Below are 25,234 nucleotides of genomic sequence, written 5' to 3' on the forward strand. Positions count from 1 at the left end.
TCTCTCTTCTCCATGTTCATCTCTTTCCTCTCCCTCTCTATCAGACTTTCTCTTTCCAGAGCTGTGTGTGTGTGTGTAGAGGAGCAGTGACTTTGGGGTGAACTCCCCTGTGCTAACACATGTCTGAGTGTCAGATCGATTTACCCCAAACCTCGCCCCATACACACACATGGTGTGTGCTGGCCACAGCACTCCACTGTCTGAACTCAGGCGTCATCTCTTAATCCACATTGTATGCAGGTTTCCTGTTTATACTGGATTCAATTCATTCAACACACTAGCTTAAAAAACACCCCTCTGATTGTTCCATACACTAAGTTTTGTCTAGAATTGTGTCTTGCTTCACCAAACATTGTATTTGTCAGACTCAGTCATGCTAATGAAGCTTGATTGAAATGTTTTTAATTGAATAGCGAAAGACTCCAGATTGATTGGTTGGTTGCATGGAGACAGAGAGAACTATTGCATGGAGACTGCTCCTATTTTAAAGTGACACCAGAACAAGAGAGAGGTAAAGTAGGACAAGTCCTCATGGACCATTATGCTCTTTCTTTGTCTCTAGGCCACTGGTGAGATTTAAAGTGCTGTCTCACTCTCTTTCTCTCTGTTCTTTATCCTTCTATCTATCGTGATCAATAGCATTGGTATGCTGAATTGAGAGGGGTTCAGTGTGTGTGACTGTGTGTATGTGACTGTGTGTATGTGACTGGTGTATGTGGGTGAGTCGCAGTGATGAGTAGCCCTGCAGAGAAGTCGAGGGGGAACGAGGCCTATAAAACGTGTGTGTTCGTTTGCAGGTTCGCTCGTCCGTAATGTGCTGTCTATAGCCCCAGTAAAGAGAGAGTGAGTAACAGAGAAAAGCTGTGTGTACCAGACGGACGGTGACACCATCCTGAATCATACCGACTGTTTAGAAGGTCAGAGGTAGAGCGAGTTCTAGGGTGTTTTAGAGGGGAGTGGGCTACCGTTCTGACTTCTGACTGTGCTCTTAGTTCTGCTTTGTCATTTCCTTTATGACTGTTCCTGTTCCTGTGTGTGTGTAGGCCTATGTCTATGTTAGGCTGTCAGTAAATGGATGACGTAGCACTAGGTTGGCCTCGCGCTCTTCACTTCACTTCAAGTGTGTGTTTGGGGAGAGTGTGTATCTCAATAGATTAGCCCACTTCTGATCCTGACAAACCTCTTGGTTTCTCTCTCTGGGACCTGAGACACCTCCACACCACGTGTGTGCGTTTGTTTGTGTGTGCGTCAGTGCATGTTTGTGTGGGCTATCTGTTGTTTTTATCTTCATACTATTAGAACTGTGGTGTTATGCAGTTAGATAACTGTGACTCTAGCTGGTACTCCAAGGATGTACTGTATGTTAAGGTTTAGTCTTTTCATTATAGCGTCTGTCTGTCGTAGGGAGAAATTCCATGAATGGAGTCTGGGGAAAGAAATAAAAATGTGTGTGTGTTAACACACTGCGATTCACTGCTCCCTTCATGTATCCCATCACCCAACACTCAGCGGTGAGGACACAGCGTCCACAGGAAGTGTGTGTCAGAGAGAGCATGTGTTCAGACACACACACACACACAGGGAATGATGTGCTAGTGATTCGTCAGCCCAGAGGGTTGTTGATGTTCACAGCACGTGTGTTTAGTGGCGTCTTGGTTAGCTAGCTAGCACATTAGCATGTTAGCTATCTTCCACAGGTCAGAAGGGCTCTTACTGGCACTAGTTAATGGATTGATTCATGTTAGGCCAGGTGTTCACTCACCTGGGGTGAAGCCTATTCAGCAGTGCAACATGTTGCTAAACATTTAGCAATAGAAAACGTTTTAAAACAAAAACTTGAGTTTATGTTGTTCCTAATGAATACACTGCTGGTGTTCCAGGTCTGAACCAGTCCCTGAAATACTGTATCTTGTCCAGGCCTGGAGTTGATTAGCTTGGTAAAGACACAGAACTGATTACCTACTGTATACCTGATAGTGATCTTTCTTTCCCCAGACGGTTCCCTCCAAAAAGAGCCCAAAGGGGACTTGTCAAGTCAGCTACCAGGTAGGATGACACACACACCAGCGTTCTGTGTTCCTGTGATCTACCCTCCCTTCCCTTTTCTCTCGTTTTCTTTCACTGTTCCGTCTGGCACACTGTTCCATTGATGTCTGTCTTTCACAGCGATGTGTGTGGGTTTAGTGTGTTTTGACTGGGAGTGTCTCCCCTGAAGTGTCCCCCTCCCCCTCATCTCACCAGTCCTGTCTAAAATGTATTTGTTTTACTTCCTTGTTTGTAGGCAGGGTTATAGGTTGGGCCTATTGTTCTGTATCATTCACCAGTGATGTCACTGCTCTGCCCTGTAAAGTGTTAAAATGTGTGATGTCATCTAAGATATGAGAGTTAAAACCAGTCCATCTGGTGGCCTGCTCTCTCTCCCACTAGTCACACTGGGAGATGGTGAGAGGGAGGGATGGAAGGACAGAGGGTGGAGAGTGATGGAGGAAGGGGGACCCTGGTCCCATATGGCTCAGTTGGTAGAGCATGGCGCTTGCAACGCCAGGGTTGTGGGTTCGATTCCCACGGGGGACCAGTACTAGGAAAAAAGTATGCAGTGTATTCAGTCACTAATGGAAGTTGCTCTGTATAAGAGCGTCTGCTAAATGACAAACATTTAAAATGTAAATGTAATATTTTTGGTCCCTGACAGATGTTTGTTTAGGAAGAGGTTGTTAGGGATGGCTTACTCTCTCTCTCTCATTTCAAGGGGCTTTATCGGCATGGGAAACATATGTTTACATTGCCAAAGCAAGTGAAATGGATCAACAAAAGTGAATTAAACAATAAATGAACAGTAAATATTACACTCACAAAAGTTCCAAAATAATAGAGACATTTCAAATGTCATATTATGTCTATATACAGTGTTGTAACGATGTGAAAATAGTTAAAGTTCAAAAGGGAAAATAAATAAACATAAATATGGGTTGTATTTACAATGGTGTTTGTTCTTCACTGGTTGCCCTATTCTTGTGGCCACAGGTCACAAATCTTGCTGCTGTGATTGCCCTCTGTGGTTTTTCACCCAATAGATATGGGAGTTTATCAAAATCCTGCTCTCGCTCTCCCTCCAGGTCATTGAGGGTAACCCTGGCCTGTGTCTCAGTCAGTTACTCTACCCTGTTATTAGAGGTCTGGGTGGATGGAGAGAACGACATTGTGATATTCAGCTGGCACACAGACATTTCTGGGGAAAACAGGATGATCAGAGGGAAAGAGAAGGAATAGGGGAGAAAAGAGTTAGAATAAGTAAATAGGCAAAGGAGAGAGCGAGGGACTAGCAGAGAAAAGATACAGAGAGGTGGAAAGACAGATTTGAAATCTATTATCAATGCTGGTCACTAGCTACAGAAATCTATTATCAATACTGGTCACTAGCTACAGAAATCTATTATCAATGCTGGTCACTAGCTACAGGGCTATTTTTGAAAGTGTGTGTGTGTGTGCCAGCTGTACCCACAGTGAGGGCATTGTTAGAGTGCCATAGCTGTGGCTGATCAGCCAATAAGATCGCCCACTCAGTCTCCGGAGCCAATAGGATCACCCCGTCTGTTTTAGCGACCAATCAAATCTCTGTAGGGCAACAAGACGGAGATAGGGAGAGAGAGAAATAAAGGGAGTGTGAGAGTGCATTGTGTCTAGTAAATAATTACTAGCAACAATCTGGTTGATGAACGGTGGAGGGAGGGAGAAATGAGTTCTTATGCCCTGAGGAAACGGAACATTAAGAGTAAGAGGGAGAAAGAGACCACGAGGGAGAGGGGGAAGGACAATAGTGAGACAGACAGTAGTGATGCGAGGGTTGACTCATAACGGGGTTATAGCTGCGGGGCGGGAGGGTTTAGGGTCATTAAATATTGTGTGGATGAAGGGCTAGTTTAATAAAGAGAACAATACCTTAAAAAATCCATCATTGGATCATTCTTGTCATTTTATATCTATAGGCTAAATTTAGGTTTTTCTTTCATTATCCTAAGTTGAATGCACCAATTTGTAAGTCGCTCTGGATAAGAGCGTCTGCTAAATGACTTAAATGTAAAAAAATATATATATGTATATTTTAGGCTTTCTGGGATTAGTGCGTAAGCCTAAACTTTAGGGCCTAATGGTATGGGTGCCAATAGCCTACAGGCCAATCACCAAATCAGGGCTGGCGTTATGGGCGGGCCTTAGGGGGCCTGGCCCGCCCTACCGTATCTCCTTGCCCGCCAACAGAGAGATGCATACATTTCAGGTAAAGCATCCGAGCAAGCAAAACAGCACCCCTCTGTCTCAGAATGTGTAGACCATGTATCTGATGCTGTAGGGACCAAAATAGTATGGCATGTCATACTATTTCTGTCCAGACAGCATCAGATACATGGTCTACTTTTTCTGCCCATTCCAGACCCGGCGGCAGAACGAATCAGTTGGACAGGCTTTTGATTTCCATAGGGGGGCACGTTTTTTCACGGGACCTCCTGTGTGTGAACACGCTTGCTCATTCACCATTTTTTAAATGGCTGTAATAGGAAAGACCATAGAGTACCACAGTATGAGTCATAATACCCAGAAAACCTAGCAGTCAAACAGGGAAATGGTTCCAATCATTTTTACACCATTCATTTTTTTCATAGGGGATTTTAGAAACAGTTAAAATAAGGGCTGTGTTTCGTGTAGGCTTTCCCTGGCGTGACGTTTTCATAACCATGTATATCTCTCTCTTGGGCAAGGTAACTTTTATCAATATATTCTGCTCTTTACTCGCAGAATCGAACATTTCAATTAGCATTAAAGTAGACTAATGCAAAACTACAAATCCCTGCAAGCTCAAGAACGTCATCTCTAGCTGACACCTTTGCTAACAGGTATTGTGTCAATTTAAAACTTGCACAAGACTGTTCACAGAATTGTCAATTTTAAGAAATGTAGCCAATTTATTAATTACTACATTTAGCTAACATTAGATAATTAATCCAGAGATTCTTACCTTTGCCTCGAATTCGGCAGTCTCGTCCCGATCATCATGGCATTTGTAGTTCTTCATGATAGCCACATTAGCAGCTATTTAGCATTTTATTTTGGGGGTGTAAATACAGGCGAATATATTGATGTCCTAGAGAGATTTACACGGTAATCAAAACGTCACACCAGGGTAAGCGTACATAAAACACAGCCCTTATTTTAAGGGCTCCCGAGTGGCGCAGCGGTCTAAGGCACTGCATCTCAGTGCTTGAGGCGTCACTACAGACCCACTGGTTCGATTCCAGGCTGTATCACAACCGGCCGTGATTGGGAGTCCCATAGGGCGGCGCACAATTGGCCCAGCGTCGTCCGGGTTTGGCCAGTGTAGGCCGTCATTGTAAATAAGAATTTGTTCTTAACTGACTTGCCTAGTTAAATAAAGGTACATTTCTAAAATCCCCTATGGGAAAAATCTATGGTGGAAAAACGATTGGAACCATTTCCCTATTTGACCACTAGGTTTTATGGGTATTATGACTCATACTGTGGTACTCTATGGTCTTTACTATTACAGCCATTTAAACAATGGTGAATGAACAAGCGTGTGCACACACAGGAGGTCCCGTGAAAAAACGTGCCCCCCTATGGAAATCAAAGGCCCGTCCAACTGATACGTTCTGCCGCCGGGTCTGGAATGGGCAGAAAAAGTTTACGTCGATCTACAGAGGCAAAAAGGACAATGTCGGAGTTTAATTCAATAAGAGAGAAATTGCGAAATGGAGAGTTGAAAATAAAGAGAAGGGAGGGCCAGAAATTAACGTTTGGGAAAGATTTGATGAAGTGGTAAAAGAGGATTATGGCAGTGTGTTATGTGTCATGATTGTGAGGCGCTATACGAATTTGACAGTCACAAGACGGGGACTTCAAATAGGCCTATGACACATCAAGGGAACTGTAGCCTACTGTTTAGATGGGTTAAATGGAAACTGAAATCTGGACACTGACTGTAGGTCTATAATCTTTCACATAGCCTTAATATTAACTCCAGCAGAATTAAGCATTTCTTGCAGTAAAATTATACACCAAATGTAGGTACAATTTTGACTAGGGAACAGGAGTGGAGAAATATGATTTCTTTCAGCATCTTGAGAGAATAAGAATGCAATTAGATACCATCTGTAGAGGTGCTATCTTTGTCAGCATCATAAAAGCTGATTAGTATTTCAACCACAAAATATGCATCCAAGCTGAACTGAAATCTAATCAGAAACATGTTGGGTCATTTTCACAGCTTTCTATTTCCTTACAACCGGTCAAACGTATGTCATTTGGAAATTTAGCACAAAAAATCTTTCCTATAGTTTTTTACAGTTATTGCATTTTCTCCCCGGTCCCTAAACATCTTTGCTCAGCGAAAGAAGCAGAGATGACATAGAGAACTCTACCGATGTCAACTAGATTGAAGCATTCATTCTATCGAACCCAGGGAGGGCCCCAGGACCCAGTTTGGGAAACCCTGTTCTAGGGCAACATATAGTGACAGAAGAGAAGCTGGTTTCCTCAGCCACACTCAAGGTCCTAAACGATATAATAACCACAATTGATAAAATACAGTACTGTGCAGCCGTCTTCATCGACCTGGCCAAGGCTTTTGACTCTGTCAATCACTGCATTCTTATTGGCAGACTAAATAGCTTTGGTTTCTCAACTGACTGCCTCGCCTGGTTCACCAACTACTTTTCAGATAGAGTTCAATGTGTCAAATCGGAGGGCCTGTTGTCTGGACCTCTGGCAGTCTCTATGGGGGTGCTACAGGTTTCAATTCTCGGGCCGACTCTATTCTCTGTGTATATCAATGATGTCGCTCTTGCTGCTGGTGACTCTCAGATCCACCTCTACGCAGACGACACCATTTTGTATACATCTGGCCCTTCATTGGACACTGTGTTAACAAACCTCCAAATGAGCTTCAATGCCATACAACACTCCTTCCGTGGCCTCCAACTGCTCTTAAACGCTAGTAAAACTAAATGCATGCTCTTCAATCGAACGCTGCTTGCACCCGCCCGCCCGACTAGAACTACAAATACCTAGGTGTCTGGTTAGACCGTAAACTCTCCTTCCAGACTCACATTAATGTCACGATCGTCATCTACAGAGGAGGACCAAGGCGCAGCGTTGAATGCGAACATTTTATTAAATGAATGAACACACAAACAACAAAACGAAAACGTGACGTCCCTGGTTACATACACGAACCAACACGGAACAAGAAACCACAAAGAATGGAAGCCTAACGGCTACCTAAGTATGACTCCCAATCAGAGACAACGAGCTACAGCCGTCTCTGATTGGGAGCCACCCTGGCAAACATAGAAATGCAAAACATAGAAACTAACACCCTGGCTCAACATACGAGAGTCCCCCGAGCCAGGGCGTGACAGTACCCCCCCCTAAAGGCGCGGACTCCGACCGCGCCAACCAAACACAACAGGGGAGGGACCGGGTGGGCACTCCGCCTTGGCGGCGGATCCGGCTCCGGGCATGATCCCCACTCGTTCTCTAACCCCCCAAAGTACCCCTGGTCCGGTCTGGCCCTGCTGACCGGAGCTGGACTGCACACTGGTGGAGCGGATTGCTCTAGCTCCGGCGTGAAGCAGCTGACCCGTGCTGAACCAGGCACCAGTGGAACAGGCACGGGCTTTGCCGGACTGACGACGCACACCACTGGCTTGGTGTGGGGAGCAGGGACGACCCGAGCCGGGCTGACGAAACGCACCCCTGACTTGGTGCGTGGAGGAGGAATGGACCGGACCGGGCTGACGATGCGCACCCCTGGCTTGGTGCGTGGAGCAGCAACGGGCCGGACCTGGCTGACGATACGCACCCCTGGCTTGGTGCGTGGAGGAGGAACGGGCCTTACCAGGCTGACGACTCGCACCCCTGGCTTGGTGCGAGTAGCAGGAACAGGCCGGGCCGGGCTGGCGACGTGCACCGTAGGCTTGGTGCGTGGAGCAGCAACGGGCCTTACCGGGCTGGCGATGCACACCCCTGGCTTGGTGCGTGGAGCAGCAACGGGCCGGACCTGGCTGACGATACGCACCCCTGGCTTGGTGCGTGGAGGAGGAACGGGCCTTACCAGGCTGACGACTCGCACCCCTGGCTTGGTGCGAGTAGCAGGAACAGGCCGGGCCGGGCTGGCGACGTGCACCGTAGGCTTGGTGCGTGGAGCAGCAACGGGCCTTACCGGGCTGGCGATGCGCACCGTAGGCTTGGCGCGAGGGGCAGGAACAGGCCGGGCCGGACTGCCGAAGCGCACCACTGACTTGGTGCGGGGAGCAGGAACAGGCCGGACCGGGCTGACGAAGCGCACTACTGACTTGGTGCGGGGAGCAGGAACGGACCGGACCGGGCTGGCGAAGCGTACCACAGGCTCGATGCGGGGAGCAGGAACAGACCGGACCGCACTGGGGACACACACCCCTGGCCCTACGCGGGGATCAGGAACGGGCCGGACCGGACTGGTAACACACCCCAGTACCTCTCGCCGTGCCTCCACACTTTCCTTCCCCTTAGTGACCAGTGGCCCCCTTAACCTGGCGGCCTCCTCTGCCAACCCGCTGGACCGCTCCATCGCGGCCTCCTGCTGCCCCGTCGTGAGCCCCCCCCTAAAAATTTTCTGGGCTAGTCTCTCCCCCGTGGACCAGGCCTCCATGGTTCTCGCCCAACTCTCACTCCACTGCTCCCAATTCCAACCTCTCTGCTCTTCACTTGGCTTAGCCCAGTCGAGACCCCTACTCCATTGATCCCAAGTCCTTCCTCTCTCCTCTTCACGCTGCTTGGTCCAGTTTTGGTGGTTTCTTCTGTCACGATCGTCATCTACAGAGGAGGACCAAGGCGCAGCGTTGAATGCGAACATTTTATTAAATGAATGAACACACAAACAAAAACAACAAAACGAAAACGTGACGTCCCTGGTTACATACACGAACCAACACGGAACAAGAAACCACAAAGAATGAAAGCCTAACGGCTACCTAAGTATGACTCCCAATCAGAGACAACGAGCTACAGCCGTCTCTGATTGGGAGCCACCCTGGCCAACATAGAAATGCAAAACATAGAAACTAACACCCTGGCTCAACATACGAGAGTCCCCCGAGCCAGGGCGTGACAATTAAGCATCTCCAATCCAAAGTTAAATCTAGAATCGGCTTCCTATTTTGCTAAACATGCCCTCGTAAAACTGACTATCCTACCGATCCTTGACTTCGGCGATGTTATTTACAAAATAGCTTCCAACACTCTACTCAGCAAATTGGATGTAGTCTATCACAGTGCCATCCGTTTTTGTCACCAAAGCCCCATATACTACCCACCATTGTGACCTGTACGCTCTCGTTGGCTGGTCCTCACTACATATTTGTCGCCAAACCCACTGGCTCATCTATAAATCACTGCTAGGCAAATCCCTGTCTTATCTTAGCTCACTGGTCACCATAGCAACACCCACCCGTAGTATGCGCTCCAGCAGGTATATCTCACTGGTCATCCCCAAAGCCAACACCTCCTTTGGCTGCCGTTCCTTCCAGTTCTCTGCTGCAAATGACTGGAACGAACTACAAAAATCTCTGAAGCTGGAGACACTTATCTCCCTCACTAACTTTAAGCATCAGTTGTCAGAGAAGCTTACCGATCACTGCACCTGTACACAGCCCATCTGTAATTAGCCCACCCAACTACTTCATCCCCATATTGTTATTTACATTGTTGTTTATTTTGCTCATTTGCACCCCAGTATCTCTATTTGCACATCATCTTCTGCACATCTATCACTCCAGTGTTAATACTAAATTGTAATTATTTTGCGCTATGGCCTATTCATTGCCCTATTCCATAACTTACTACATTTGCACACACTGTATACAGATTTTCTATTGTGGTATTGACTGAACGTTTTGTTTATTCCATATGTAACTGTGTTGTTTTTATCGCACTGCTTTGCTTTATCTTGGCCAGGTCGCAGTTGTAAATGAGAACTTGTTCTCAACTGGCTTACCTGGTTAAATAAAGGTGAAATTAAAATTTTAAATTAAAAATGTGGGGAGTTTCTGCCATTCCTCTCTGCAGATCCTCTCGAGCTCTGTCAGGTTGAATGGGGAACGTCGCTGCACAGCTATTTTCAGGTCTCTCCAGAGATATTAGATCGGGTTCAAGTCCAGGCTCTGGCTGGGCCACTCAAGGACATTGAGACTTGTCCCAAAGCCATTCCTGCGTTGTCTTGGCTGTGTGCTTAGGGTCATTGTCCTGTTGGAAGGTGAACCTTCGCCCCAGTCGGAGGTCCTGAGCGCTCTGGAGCTGGTTGTCATCAAGGATCTCTCTGCACTTTGCTCCGTTCATCTATCCCTCAATCCTGACTAGTCTCCCAGTCCCTGCCGCTGAAAACCATCCCCACAGCATGATGCTGCCACCACCATGCTTCACTGTAGGGATGGGGGGCATTAGAGTCTTTAGGTGCCTTTTGGCAAACTCCAAGTGGGCTGTCATGTGTCTTTTACTGAGGAGTGGCTTCTGTCTGGCCACTCTACCATAAAGGCCTGATTGGTGGAGTGCTGCAGAGATGGTTGTCCTTCTGGAAGATTCTCCCATCTCCACAGAGGAACTCTGGAGCTCGGTCAGAGTGACCATCGGGTTCTTGGTCACCTCTTTGACCAAGGCCCTTTTCCCCCGATTGCTCAGTTTGGCCGGGCGGCCAGCTCTAGGAAGAGTCTTGGTGGTTCCAAACTGTGTTCTTGGGAACCTTCAATGCTGTAAAACAGTTTTGGTCACCTTCCCCAGATCTGTGCCTCGACACAATCCTGCCTCGGAGCTCTACATGCACTGTCAACTGTGGGACCTTATATAGACAGGTGTGTGCCTTTCCAAATCATGTCCAATCAATTGAATTTACCACAGGTGGACTCCAATCAAGTTGTGGAAACATCTCAAGTAGGACCAATGGAAACAGGATGCACCTGAACTTAATTTCGAGTCTCATAGCAAAGGGTGTGAATACTTCTGTAAATACGTTTTTAATTGTATTTATTTTTTATACATTAGCAAACATTTCGCTTTGTCATGATTAGGTACTGTGTGTAGATTGATGAGGATTTTTATTTATTTAACCTATTGTACAATAAGGCTGTAACGCACATTCCTGCAGTCAGCATGCCAATTACACGCTCCTTCAAAACTTGAGACATCTGTGGCATTGTGTTGTGTGACAAAACTGCACATTTTAGAGTGGCCTTTTATTGTCCCCAGGACAAGGTGCACTTGTGTAATGATCATGCTGTTTAATCAGCTTCTTGATATGCCACACCTGTCAGGTGAATGTATTATCTTGACAAAGGATAAAATGCTCAATAATAAGGATGTGAACAAATTTGTGCACAACATTTGATAGAAATAAGCTTTTTGTGCGTATGGAACATTTCTGAAATATTTTATTTCACCTCATGAAACATGGGACCAGCACGTTACCTGTTGCTTTTATATTTTTATTCAGTGTATATTAGCGGGTTAGGGTCGGGTGCAGGATGGGTTATCACATACAGTTGTGCGGTTGCGGATGGGTTATTAGCATTTACGGGCGGGTGCGGGTGAACAAACAGCTGACCCGCGCACCACTAACCGATAAGTAAAGAAAGGGGAAAAAGAGGGAAGGAGAGACAGAAAGCCAGAACGAGCTCAGTGGAGAGAGATAGATATAGAGAGAGGGAATTGGAGAGAGCGAGAGACAAAGGGGGAGATAAACGACACCGTGTGACACTGATGGAGTCTCTAGTGACAATCCTCTCTGTCTCTGTCAGGACATGCATCTATCACACACACGTTAACCTGAAACACAGACAGATTCACATCCCAGACTCCCACCCCACCCCCCTCTTTCTCTGACTTCTTTCTCACTAACTGTCTGTTAGTAATGTGTAGTGTGCGTTAAATTAGAGAATGTCATGTTTATATGGGAATCAGCATTTGGGAATCCTAGGAATTCCAACACTGCCCTCGAACACTAACCCCAGATGGAGAATGCCAGTGATGCAATGTATGTGGGCACGCCCCCTATGCTATCCCAAACCTACCATTACCCAAACCGGCCTGACCCATTCTCTCTGTCTGGCCCCTTTAACAGTTGGTTTCAGAGCAGTTTTCATGAGTTTAATCCTGACCATAACCATTATGTGATTAGCACTTTAACAGGCTCTGGATCATCATATCATATCAACGTGTGCTCTAGGGTTAGTTTGTGTGTGTGTGTGTGTGTGTGTGTACTGGTATGAAGGCAACTTCTGTCCTTCCTCTGTTTTCTCTTTCCATCTGTCTCGGTCCTGGCATGTGGCACATACTGACTGACACACATTTCTCGTCTGTGTGTTGTGTAAATTGCTCTGCGGCTGCAAGGAACTAATGCTCACTTGACCTATTGGAGCCTTCCTTAGTATACAGCCTTTAATGTGTGTCTGTGTGTGTCAAGTGTTAGTCCTACATAGAGAGAGACAGATTACGTAGGCTTTCACTCACAGCAGAGATTGATTTGGCCTTGACACACACACACACACACACACACACACACACACAGGCCTTGTTCTGATGTTGACCGTGAACACGATGCCATGATCCTCATTCTCAGGATGAACGACGTACGGAATGCTCAAGTTCAGTAACAAGGACACACACTCACACACATACTGTAAAACAGACCCTTTGTCACCTGCTCGCATAGGTATGACAGTTTCTGTAGATGCCAGACATAGATTGAAGGGATCCATAGCTACAGCTACTCTATCATGTGACTTGCTGGCCTCTGAGTAACTCCTCACCCCAATAACCCCCTCATACTCGCTCTGTCCTTCCTATCTCTCCTTCTCTCTCCTTCGCTGCTGGGGGTGGTTGTGGTTCTGTTGGTCTGTCTCTGACCATTGTCTGACCGCTGTGTTGGGGTCATGGCAGGACTAAACATTATCTTCCATGTTCTGGATGGGATGTTTACTAGAGACAGCTATATGACCCAGGACAGGACCAATGCTGGTAAGACAGGGTCTTTTATAGGGATGCTAATAGTGAACACACAGATGTGGTAGTAACACACATTGTGTATTGTAAGTTAATGGTTGAGCTGTGGTATCACCATATGGTACTGTATCTATTATGGGTGTATGTCCATCTGAGGTATTACACCAACTTAGTGATAAAGACCTTCTGTCTGTATGTCTGTCTGTCTCACCATGGAATGTTTCATGGGGTCTTTGAACCACTCCTCTCACACTTTTTAAGCAGCTTCTCTCTAATCCCAACACGCATGCACACACACACACACAGAGAGGGCAGCAATGGCACATTTAGGGGTCCACATTCAAGGTAGGGGTGTGTGTGTGTCCACATGTCTGACCACTGTCAGGATGCCCTCATATTCCCCCCACTCTCTTATCCCTCTCACTGACACACACATACACACACACACACAGACACACACACACACACACAGACACACACACACACACACACACACACACACACACACACACACACACACACACATACACACACACACACACACACACACACACACACACACACACACACACACACATACACACACACACACACACACACACACACACACACACACACACACACACACACAGGGAGTTAAGACGTGAGATTAAGAACAGACTGGGTAGAAGCCTGTTCCTCTCCTAAACCCACACAGGGCAGCAGTTCACACAGAAGGGGCTGCTAGCTACTTAGCTTAGCATACATTAGCCTAGCTTAGCACCACTCCTTAAAAGCAATACACTTTTTTTGTTTTATCCCAAGAAAGTGTCTCTTAGCCTTGATGAGCCTAATTTTAGCTAGCGTAGCATTGTGGGTCTAATGCTAGTTTTTCACAATGCAATGACTATCTTTTTTGTTGTAGCTTAGCATTGTATTGTAGCTTAGCTGGGAATTGTGTTAGCAGAGGAGGTAGTTCCTCATGTTCCATGGCCGGTTGGAGTAACAGACTTTGGAATACTGGGAATATACAGTACCATGCAGACGTGTTGGTACTGGAGGAGGATAACATCATCACTGGTGACCAATCACATGTGGCAGTATGCTCAGACAGGCTCCGCCCTCATCCAGCTGACAGGTATGCTGCTTGATGCCGATTGGTGCCAAACTCCTTGGGACATCCAACTCTGACATCACCCCATTGAAGTTGAAATTGAAAACAGTTAAGGTTAGGTTTAGGTAAGGCTTATGGTTAGGGTTTAGGGTGGGGACGTCCCAAGGATCCTCCTTAGCACCTACCCATCTGAAATGGCAACAGGTTCCTTTTAAATATAATAAAATGTTATTTGTCACATGCTTTGTAAACAACAGGTGTGGACTAACAGTGAAATACTTTCTTACGGGCCCTTCCCAACAATGCAGAGAGAAAGAAAATGGATAAAAAAATGGATACCCAATGAGTATACTTTTTTCTAATCCAAGATGGCGTAGTAGTGCAGTTGTGTTTTTATCGTCTGTCTGTAAATAGCCTGTAAATACCCTATTTTTCGTACATATTTCCCTATCAGACTTTTCATCCTTCTACAAGATATACTTTCCTGCAACCCGCCTCACTCAATGTGGAACGGATTCTATTATTGACTTACCTTTATCTAGAATCTAGAATCTCCAGTTGAAACTAGCTAGCCAGCTAACTAGCTACTTGCTATTTGCTATTAGCCACAGCTAGCGGTGTTTCACCCAGAACATTGGATTTTTTTCTGCGGGATTAATTTTAATCACTGGACATTGATCACCGGATATTCGGCCAGTCTGCACAGCGCGTTATCGACCCAGAACATATCAGTTTTTCCGCCGGAATCACTGAATCACTGGACCTTTAACTCCGGATTCATCGCTACCAGCTAGCTACCACCAGCCAGCTACAACAAAACGGACGCTGTGGTCTGGCTAATCATCCTGAGCTAGGCCCATCGCCCATCTCCCGGCTATCTACCTCTCTGTCAACCGGACGGGACCACCTAGTGTTGACACGGAGCCCCGCCGATCCTACACGACTGGTCTGCCGACGAAATCGTCTGATGTGGTTACGACGTTAACCACGAAGATTCCATCCATCTGCTAGCCCTGGCCCGCTAGCACACGCTAGCCGTGGCCTCTTACTAGTGCTTCACCACCGGACCTTATGATAACTCAGCTATACAGCTGATATCTGCTGGACTGTTCCTTTTTACGGTACTACATCCTGTTTATGTTTAGCCTCAGCCCAAACATGGTTAGTTTATTGTTGTTTCGGTTATTTCTAATTGTACTATATCACTGTAGACCCCCCAGCCTAGCTAAACCTGCCTTAGATAGCTCCTTTGCCCCTCCCCCTATACACGCGGAGACCGACTCAATTGATGCCTCCAGCGATGCTATCTCTTTCATTGTTACCCAACGCTTAGGTTTACCTCCACTTTACTCATATCCTTCCATATCCTTGTCTGTACATAATGCCCTGAATCTTTTCTATAACACCTGGAAATCTGCCCCCTTTATTCTATGTACCCAACGCACTAGAAGACCAGTTCTTAAAGCCTTTAGCCGTATCCTTATTCTAGTCCTCCTCTGTTCCTCTGGTGATGTAGAGGCTAACCCAGGCCCTGCAGCCCTCAGTATCACTCCTACTCCCCAGGCGCTATCATTTGATGACTTCTGTAATCGCAAAAGTCTTGGTTTCTTGCACATAAATATCAGAAGTCTACTTCCTAAGTTTGAGTTATTCACTGCGTTAGCACACTCTGCCAACCCTGATGTTCTAGCAGTGTCTGAATCCTGGCTCAGGAAGGCCACCAAAAATTCTGAAATGTCCATCCCCAACTATAACATTTTCCGTCTAGATAGAACTGCCAAAGGGGGTGGAGTTGCAATCTACTGTAGAGATAGCCTGCAGAGCTCTATCATACTATCCAGGTCTGTGCCCAAACAGTTTGAGCTTCTACTTCTAAAAATCCACCTTTCCAGAAATAAGTCTCTCACTGTTGCCGCTTGCTACAGACCCCCCTCAGCCCCCAGCTGTGCCCTGGACACCATATGTGAATTGATTGCCCCCCATTTATCCTCTGAGTTTGTACTGCTTGGTGACCTAAATTGGGATATGCTTAATACCCCAGCCATCCTACAATCCAAGCTAGATGCCCTCAACCTCACGCAAATTATCAACGAACCTACCAGGTACAACCCTAAATCCTTAAACATGGGTACCCTCATAGATATCATCCTGACTAACATACCCTCTAAATACACCTCAGCTGTCTTCAACCAGGATCTCAGCGATCACTGCCTTATTGCCTGCGTCCGTAACGGGTCCGCGGTCAAACGACCACCCCTCATCACTGTCAAACGCTCCCTAAAACACTTTAGCGAGGAGGCCTTCCTAATTGACCTGGCCCAGGTATCCTGGATGGATATAGATCTCATTCCGTCAGTAGAGGATGCCTGGTTGTTCCTTAAAAGTAATTTCCTCTCAATCTTAAATAAACATGCCCCATTCAAAAAATACAGAACTAAGAACCGATATAGCCCCTGGTTCTCCTCAGACTTGACTGCCCTTGACCAGCACAAAAACATCCTGTGGCGTACAGCATTAGCATCAAATAGCCCCCGCGATATGCAACTTTTCAGGGAAGTTAGGAACCAATATACACAAGCAGTCAGGAAAGCAAAGGCTAACTTTTTCAAACAGAAATTTGCATCCTGTAGCACTAACTCCAAAAAGTTTTGGGACACTGTAAAGTCCATGGAGAATAAGAGCACTTCCTCCCAGCTGCCCACTGCACTGAGGCTAGGAAACACTATCACCACCGATAAATCTACAATAATCGAGAATTTCAACAAGCATTTTGCTACAGCTGGCCATGCTTTCCATCTGGCTACCACTAACCCGGCCACCAACTCTGCACCCTCTGCTGCAACTTGCCCATGCCCCCCCCGCTTCTCCTTCACACAAATTCAGACAGCTGATGTTTTGAAAGCGCTGCAAAATCTGGACCCCTACAAATCAGCTGGGCTAGACAATCTGGACCCTTTCTTTCTAAAACTAGCCGCCGAAATTGTCGCTACCCCTATTACTAGTCTGTTCAACCTCTCTTTCATAACGTCTGAGATCCCCAGAGATTGGAAAGCTGCCGCGGTCATCCCCCTCTTCAAAGGGGGTGACACTCTAGATCCAAATTGCTACAGACCTATATCCATCCTGCCCTGCCTTTCGAAAGTATTCGAAAGCCAAGTTAACAAACAGATCATCGACCATTTCGAATAACACCGTACCTTCTCCGCTATGCAATCCGGTTTCCGAGCTGGTCACGGGTGCACTTCAGCCACGCTCAAGGTCCTAAACGATATTATAACCGCGATTGATAATAGACAGTACTGTGCAGCCGTCTTCATCGACCTGGCCAAGGCTTTCGACTCTGTCAACCACCGCATTCTTATTGGCAGACTAAATAGCCTTGGTTTCTCAAATGACTGCCTCGCCTGGTTCACCAACTACTTCTCAGATAGAGTTCAGTGTGTCAAATCGGAGGACCTGTTGTCTGGACCTATGGCAGTCTCTATGGGGGTGCCACAGGGTTCAATTCTTGGGCCGACACTTTTCTCCGTGTATATCAATGATGTCGCTCTTGCTGCTGGTGACTCTCAGATCCACCTCTACGCAGACGACACCATTTTGTATACATCTGGCCCTTCATTGGACACTGTGTTAACAAACCTCCAAACGAGCTTCAATGCCATACAACACTCCTTCAGTAGCCTCCAACTGCTCTTAAACACTAGTAAAACTAAATGCATGCTTTTCAATCGAACGCTGCTGGCACCCGCCCACCCGACTAGAATCACCACTCTCGACGGGTCTGACCTAGAGTATGTGGACAACTACAAATACCTAGGTGTCTGGTTAGACTGTAAACTCAACTTCCAGACTCACATAAAGAATCTCCAATCCAAAGTTAAATCTAGAATCGGCTTCCTATTTCGCAACAAAGCCTCCTTCACTCATGCTGCCAAACATGCCCTCGTAAAACTGACTATCCTACCGATCCTTGACTTCGGCGATGTCATTTACAAAATAGCCTCCAACACTCTACTCAGCAAATTGGATGTAGTCTATCACAGTGCCATCCGTTTTGTCTCCAAAGCCCCATACACTACCCACCACTGTGACCTGTACGCTCTTGTTGGCTGGTCCTCACTACATGTTCGTCGTCAAACCCACTGGCTCCAGGCCATCTATAAATCACTGCTAGGCAAATCCCCGCCTTATCTTAGCTCATTGGTCACCATAGCAGCACCCACCCGTAGTCTGCGCTCCAGCAGGTATATCTCACTGGTCATTCCCAAAGCCAACACCTCCTTTGGCCGCCATTCCTTCCAGTTCTCTGCTGCCAATGACTGGAACGAATTGCAAAAATCTCTGAAGCTGGAGACTCTTATCTCCCTCAATAACTTTAAGCATCAGTTGTCAGAGCACCTTACCGATCACTGCACCTGTACACAGCCCATCTGAAATTAGCCCACCCAACTACCTCATCCCTATATTGTTATTTATTTTGCTCTTTTGCACCCCAGTATCTCTATTTGCACATAATCTCTTGCACATCTAGTATTCCAGTGTTAATACTATTGTAATTATTCTGCACTATAGCCTATTTATTGCCTTACCTCCATAACTTGCTACATTTGCACACACTGTATATATATTTTCTGTTGTATTTCTGACTTTATGTTTTTTACCCCATATGTAACTCTGTGTTGTTTTTTTATTGCACTACTTTGCTTTATCTTGGCCAGGTCGCAGTTGTAAATGAGAACCTGTTCTCAACTGGCTTACCTGGTTAAATAAAGGTGAAATAAAAATAAAATAAATACGTGTGTATGTGGAGAGGAAGTCTCTTTAGAGGATTGTGATGCGCTATTCAACTCTAACCTATTTGGTTTTGAATGGTAAAGTAAAGGTTAAAGATGGCCACTTTTTCTAAACAAAAGAGTGAGTAAGGTAGGGAAAGAGAGAGAGAGAGGACAGAGAGGAAAAAACAAAGTGACCATCCCTCTGTCCTTGTCCGTCTGCTGTGGTTGAGTCAGGGTGACATCATCGTCTGCAGCGGGGTTCATTGCAGGGTTTTTACTTTCCATTCATTCTCTCTTTTCTTGTTCACTCATTTTATTTGCTCGTACATCCTGGCTGTCACTTCTCAGCTGCTTTCATAAATCCTCAACTCTCTCTCTTTCTGTTTTCTCTCTCTATATATACAGCTCTGGAAAAAATTAAGAGACCACTGCAAATTTTTCTTAAATCAGCATCTCTACATGTATGACAGCCATTCCATTCCAGTGTCTGTTGAATTCCAACACAGGCACACCTCATTCTACTGAATTAGGTACTGATTAGGTGATCACCTGAACCATATCTTATTTAACGAGGAAAAGTATAAAAACCACTGCTGTGGTCATCACTATCCTCTTGCAATAGGACCAGCTGGATGGCAAAAAGAGTGCTAATAGTACCTCAAAAGTAATATTAATCAAAAAATAACTATTGACCGTGCCAAAAGAGTTGAAAAGGAAAGTTTTCAGTGAAGAAAATAAGGGTTCAATTCTGGCTTTACTGGCAGAGGGATACAGTGAGCGTCAGGTTGCTTCCATCCTAAACAAGGTCAAGCAGCAGACAATGGGGACAACAAAGCTACAGACCAGCAGAGGGCGAAAACAACTCTCTACTGACCGGGATGACCACCAACTCATTCGAATGTCACTCAACAACCGTAGGATGACATCAAGTGACCTACAAAAATAATGGCAAACGGCAGCTGGGGTGAAGTGCACGGCGAGGACGGTTCGAAACAGGCTCCTAGGGGCAGGGCTGAAGTCGTGCAAACCTAGAAAAAAGCCCTTCATCAATGTGAAGCAAAGAAGAGCCAGGCTGAGGTTTGCAAAAGACCTTAAGGATTGGACCGTATAGGACTGGAGTAAGGTCATCTTTTCTGATGAGTCCAATTTTCAGCTTTGCCCAACACCTGGTCGTCTAATGGTTAGATGGAGACCTGGAGAGGCCTACAAGCCACAGTGTCTCGCACCCACTGTGAAATTTGGTGGAAGATCGGTGATGATCTGGGGGTGCTTCAGCAAGGCTGGAATCGGGCAGATTTGTCTTTGTGAAGGACGCATGTATCAATCCACGTACAAGGTTGTCCTGGAAGAAAACTTGCTTCCTTTTGCTCTGACATTGTTCCCCAACTCTGAGGATTGGTTTTTCCAGCAGGACAATGCGCCATGCCACACAGCCAGGTCAATCAAGGTGTGGATGGAAGACCACCAGATCAAGACCCTGTCATGGCCAGCCCAATCTCCAGACCTGAACCCCATTGAAAACTTCTGGAATGTGATCAAGAGGAAGATGGATGGTCACAAGCCATCAAACAAAGCCGAGCTGCTTGAATTTTTGCGCCAGGAGTGGCATAAAGTCACCCAACATCAATGTGGAAGACTGGTGGAGAGCATGCCAAGACGCATGAAAGCTGTGATTGAAAATCAGGGTTATTCCACCAAATATTGATTTCTGAACTCTTCCTAAGTTAAAATATTAGTATTGTGTTGTTTAAAAATGAACATGAACTTATTTTCTTTGCATTATTCGAGGTCTGACAACACTGCATCTTTTTTGTTATTTTGACCAGTTGTCATTTTCTGCAAATAAATGCTCTAAATTACACTATTTTTCTTTGGAATTTGGGAGAAATGTTGTCAGTAGTTTATAGAATAAAACAAAAATGTAATTCTTACCCAAACACATACAGTGAGGGAAAAAAGTATTTGATTCCCTGCTGATTTTGTACGTTTGCCCACTGACAAAGACATTATCAGTCTATAATTTTAATGGTAGGTTTATTTGAACAGTGAGAGACAGAATAACAACAAAAAAATCCAGAAAAACGCATGTCAAAAATGTTATAAATTGATTTGCATTTTAATGAGGGAAATAAGTATTTGACCCCCTCTCAATCAGAAAGATTTCTGGCTCCCAGGTGTCTTTTATACAGGTAACGAGCTGAGATTAGGAGCACCTAATCTCAGTTTGTTACCTGTATAAAAGACACCTGTCCACAGAAGCAATCAGTCAATCAGATTCCAAACTCCCACCATGGCCAAGACCAAAGAGCTCTCCAAGGATGTCAGGGACAAGATTGTAGACCTACACAAGGCTGGAATGGGCTACAAGACCATCGCCAAGCAGCTTGGTGAGAAGGTGACAACAGTTGGTGCGATTATTCGCAAATGGAAGAAACACAAAATAACTGTCAATCTCCCTCGGCCTGGGGCTCCATGCAAGATCTCACCTCGTGGAGTTGCAATGATCATGAGAACGGTGAGGAATCAGCCCAGAACTACACAGGAGGAACTTGTCAATGATCTCAAGGCAGCTGGGACCATAGTCACCAAGAAAACAATTGGTAACACACTACGCCGTGAAGGACTGAAATCCTGCAGCGCCCGCAAGGTCCCCCTGCTCAAGAAAGCACATATACAGGGCCGTCTGAAGTTTGCCAATGAACATCTGAATGATTCAGAGGAGAACTGGGTGAAGGTGTTGTGGTCAGATGAGACCAAAATCGAGCTCTTTGGCATCAACTCAACTCGCCGTGTTTGGAGGAGGAGGAATGCTGTCTATGACCCCAAGAACACCATCCCCACCTCAAACATGGATGTGGAAACATTATGCTTTGGGGGTGTTTTTCTGCTAAGGGGACAGGACAACTTCACTGCATCAAAGAGACAATGGACGGGGCCATGTACCGTCAAATCTTGGGTGAGAACCTCCTTCCCTCAGCCAGGGCATTGAAAATGGGTTGTGGATGGGTATTCCAGCATGACAATGACCCAAAACACACGGCCAAGGCAACAAAGGAGTGGCTCAAGAAGATGCATATTAAGGTCCTGGAGTGGCCTAGCCAGTCTCCAGACCTTAATCCCATAGAAAATCTGTGGAGGGAGCTGAAGGTTTGAGTTGCCAAATGTCAGCCTCGAAACCTTAATGACTTGGAGAAGATCTGCAAAGAGGAGTGGAACAAAATCCCTCCTGAGATGTGTGCAAAACTACAAGAAACGTCTGACCTCTGTGATTGCCAACAAGGGTTTTGCCACCAAGTACTAAGTCATGTTTTGCAGAGGGGTCAAATACTTATTTCCCTCATTAAAATGCAAATCAATTTATAACATTTTTGACATGCGTTTTTCTGGATTTTTTTGTTGTTATTCTGTCTCTCACTGTTCAAATAAACCTACCATTAAAATTATAGACTGATCATGTCTTTGTCAGTGGGCAAACATACAAAATCAACAGGGGATCAAATACTTTTTTCCCTCACTGTACCTATAAATAGTAAAACCAGAGAAACTGATAATTTTGCAGTGGTCTCTTAATTTTTTACAGAGCTGTATATGTCTCTTTCTATCTCTGTCTTTGTGGCCCCATGTATCAGATATTGTCTGTATGTGTGTACAGTTGTCACGGCGAACCTATGGATTCTGGCCAGTGTCCAGCTGGTCACATAAGTTGTGTAAAGATCTGTGTGAGAACGCATCCTACTGTGTGTGTGTGTGTGTGCGCTGTATATTTAAAGCAAATAGCTGTTTTATTTCCTAATCCTCAAAATGCACAGTGGGATCGACCGAATGACCTACACACACACCCCCACACCTCTCCCTCCCCCTGACGGAGTATGGTTGTGGGAGGGTAGAAAGTGCTCCAGAAGCTCACCACAGGGGCAGCTAAATATAGAGGAGCTCAGGTCATAACACACTAGAAGTAACACTGGAATTATTATGGAATACAGAGCAGGGCCAAGGAACACACACACACCGATGGAAAGAAGGTCTGGAGCAGAGCGACACAGACACACACATACAGACACACACACACACACACACACATATATATACACACACACACACTCCTGCTTCCTACAGGCAGACTACTAGGAGCCTGTCTGAGTCTGGTCGCTATTCTCCCATCTGATGTGTGTGTGTGTTTATAATTGAGTACTGGAGGGCTAGAGCTCTGAGGAGCTATACAGTATCAGTTGAGTGAATTCACAGAGAACTACAAGGCTTTCACTGTAAAACTTCTCATCTCCACTACCTACTACACACACACACACACACACACACACACACACCGTAAAGATAGGCATTGAGTTGGACAGATAGCGGTGTGTTTGTTGAATGAACATCTCCTGATTGATCCATCCCTAAATCTCATATTTTCCATTACAAAATTACTGTGCTATTATTATGATAAGATCAGTGGAGGCTGCTGAGGGGAGGACGGCTCATAATAATGGCTGGAACGCTCCAGCCATTACCACGAGCCCGTCCTCCCCAATTTAGGTGCCACCAACCTCCTGTGGATAAGACAGCTGGCATGATCGGCACATTTCAGTGATGAGTGTAGGCTACAGGCCTTTATCACCCTATCGTAGGACATCTGTAAATTATCCAAAATGTGTTATTGTGTCAAACTGTTGCAACTTGTTGCAAAATAATTTAATAGGATAGCTACATGCCCTAAAATGCTGAACATGTGAACAATGTTTGCAGTCACATTGATTCCCAGGCCACCAGTTTAGTGAGAGGTTCCCCCAGTGCCGTCACAGAGCAATTGACAGAAATCAACTGTGCACATAACATTTTACTTTTAAAATGAGGTGAAATATGATTACTATTGGTTGTGAATAGGCTATTGGGCAGTTGTTGAGCTGTTTTGTAACAGTTGTTTGTGTCTGAGTGTACATAGTGTTTGTGTCTGGGTGTACATAGTATTTGTGTCTGGGTGTACATAGTGTTTGTGTCTGGGTGTACATAGTGTTTGTGTCTGAGTATACATAGTGTTTGTGTCTGGGTGTACATAGTGTTTGTGTCTGGGTGTACATAGTGTTTGTGTCTTGGTGTACATAGTGTTTGTGTCTGGGTGTACATAGTGTTTGTGTCTGGGTGTACATAGTGTTTGTGTCTTGGTCGGCGTGTGTGTGTGTGCTCACTTAATCCTCTGTGAGGCGCTGTAACATTGCAAAAGAGAGTAATGACGTCATCTCTCTCTCTCTCTATCTCTCTGTCTCTCTCTCTCTTTCTCTGTGTAGTGGGTGCGTTGTCCTGGATAACTCTAAGGACACAGAAGTATGAGTTTGCAGGGAGAGGGAAAGAGAGAGTGAGAGAAATAGAGAGGGGAGAAGGGCTCTGGTGGCATAATAGTACATCATATAGTCCTAGCCCAACTCCTGCGGGATATGATGAAGCTATATTTGACGGTTTAGTGAAGGACAGGTAGTGGTCTCATTCTGTCAACACATGACCAGGAAATAAACCTCCCTTTCTAACTCTAAAACAGGTCTTTGTTAAAGTGTGAGTTTCTACTTCTACAGCCTCAATGCTTCCTCTGTGTGTGCGTGTGTGTGCGTGTGTGTGCGTGTGTGTGCGTGTGTGTGCGTGTGTGTGCGTGTGTGTGCGTGTGTGTGCGTGTGTGTGTGTGTGTGTGTGTTCTTGCCTTATACTCTTCAACAGTTACTCCAGTCAGACAAAATCAATGTCATGTTTCCCATTCTGAAAACGTTTTCTTTCTTTGACTGTAATGCTGACAAAATGAACCTCCTATTCCCTATACTCAAGAAAGAAATACAAACTCAGACATTTGAATTGTACAACAAGTTGGATAAAACTATGCCTATTCTTCCTGAAACCTTTTGATGGAAGAAGATAGGATTTGAACATTGGGAGTTTTGGTTTAAAAAAATCACCTTTTGCTCTGTCATCTTTCTATGTGATGTTTGATCCTAATCCTTCTGTCTTTCCTTCTCATTTTCCCTCTCTTCTTCTCTCTCCAGGTTTTCGCAGAAATGAAGACATGAGAGCGATGGAGGTGTTGCCTATTCTAAAGGAAAAAGTTGCCTTCCTATCAGGTGTGTGTGTGAGAGAGCGAGAGAATCCTACTTGTTTCTTTCTTCATAAACGAAGCTAATAGAACATGACACATTTACACACTTACAGCTCCCAGGCATGGAACTACACACACACACACTCCGAGTGTGTGTAATTATAGCTGTGACCCGTGGCTACTGAGAGGTCAGACCCCAGACACTTGACCTTTGTCCCCTCGTCTGTTCTTCCTGCCAGTTCTCGACTA

General features: G+C 45.6%; 1 long non-coding RNA gene across 1 annotated transcript in view; it reads left to right on the forward strand.

Annotated features, from left to right (window-relative positions):
- LOC311121900 overlaps positions 1–24,992 on the forward strand; it is a 35,018-nt gene extending 10,026 nt beyond the window's left edge. The window contains exons 2-3 of the long non-coding RNA XR_014612361.1: positions 1,996–2,046; positions 24,936–24,992. This is a non-coding gene — a long non-coding RNA (uncharacterized lncRNA). The remainder of the gene's footprint in view (positions 1–1,995; positions 2,047–24,935) is intronic.
- Positions 24,993–25,234: the final 242 nt, after the last annotated feature.

Source organism: Coregonus lavaretus (genome assembly GCF_964263955.1).
Source record: "Coregonus lavaretus genome assembly, contig: HAP1_SCAFFOLD_5413, whole genome shotgun sequence".
Lineage (NCBI taxonomy): Eukaryota > Metazoa > Chordata > Actinopteri > Salmoniformes > Salmonidae > Coregonus > Coregonus lavaretus.